The sequence below is a fragment of the Cebus imitator genome, unplaced genomic scaffold, assembly GCF_001604975.1.
Source record: "Cebus imitator isolate Cc_AM_T3 unplaced genomic scaffold, Cebus_imitator-1.0 Scaffold427, whole genome shotgun sequence".
NCBI lineage: Eukaryota > Metazoa > Chordata > Mammalia > Primates > Cebidae > Cebus > Cebus imitator.
This window is the reverse complement of record NW_016107742.1, coordinates 1,786,508-1,787,970: the sequence shown is the minus strand read 5'-3', so window position 1 is coordinate 1,787,970 and position 1,463 is coordinate 1,786,508.

Genomic DNA, 1,463 nt, shown 5'->3' with positions numbered 1-1,463 from the left:
CCACCATGCCCAGCTAATTTTTTGTATTTTTAGTAGAGACGGGGTTTCACCATGGTGACCAGGATGGTCTCGATTTCTTGACCTCGTGATCCACCCGCCTCGGCCTCCCAAAGTGCTGGGATTACAGGCTTGAGCCACCGCGCCCGGCTCCGAAGCATTTATTATTTGTCATGAAAGATTATGTGTGCCTGTTGCTTTTAACGTGTGGTTCTCTCTGCATACATATGCCCCATGAAGGGCTGTTTTCTCATCATCAGATGATCCCAGGAGGGAATATGGAGTGAAACTACCACCTGTTCCCCATCCTCGGATTCTGAAAAACAGAAGATCTCTCTAAGAAGATTCTGAGCAAATCCTTTTTTGGCACCTGTGGTCAGTCCCCACCAGGGTCTATATTGTCCTTGAGCCTCCAAGGCCCCCAGGCCTCTTAGAGATCCGATAAGCTCTATTTGGCTTTGAAAGATGCACTCATTCATATAATTCATTAAAACAACCACAACGATCAAGATATGGAATATTTCCATCACTTCAAAAAAGTTTCCTTGTGCCCATTTCCCATCAGTCTCCTTCTCTTTGGATTCCCCTGGATCCAGGCAATACTGACCCGCTTTCTGACACTAGAGTTTTGCATTTTCTAGAAATTTCTGTAAATGGGATCATATAGCATGTACTCACTTGAGTCTCACTTGTTTCATTTTCATGTGATACCCTTGAGAGTCCTCCGTGTTATGGTGTGTGTTGGTAGTCCACCCCTTTTTATTGCTGAGTACTATTCCATTGTATGGATGTACCAAATGTGATTATCCACTTAGCAGTTGACAGACATTTGGTTTGTTTCTAGTTTTTGGCTGTTGCTAAGAATGCCACTGTGAGCAGGCATGGCTTTGTGTAGACACGCGTTCTCCAGGCTTAGACTATGGTGAGGCAAGGTAGGCAACCTAGGGTACAACATTTAAGGAGGCACTCACTCTCAGGGGCATGCAAGTCTTGCCCCACCGAATCCCAGCCCTAGTTTTCATTTCTTTAGGAATGCGGTGGTTGAGTCAATATCTAAGGGGAGTGTTACTGGGTCATGTGTTAAGTGTGCACTTAAAATTATGAGAAATGGCCAAACAACTTCCCAAAATGACTGTAACTTTTTTACATTACCTCCAGCAGTGTGTAAGAATTCCACTTCCTCCAAATCCTCTCCAGTACTTGGTATTTTCAGTCTTGTTATGTTAGCCATTCCAGGACTTGTAGTGGTATCTCTTTATGAATTAAATTTGCATATTCCTAATGATTAGTGGTGTTCAATTTTTTATCACTTTTATGTGCTTCTTTTCAACTTGTCTATCTTCTTTGGTAAAGTGTCTGTTTAAACTATTTGTTAATTTTTTACGGATTGTTTATCTTAGAGTTTTGTTTGTTTTTCATTGTTGTTGTTTGGTTTTTTTTGTTGTTGTTTTTTTTTTTTTTTTTTT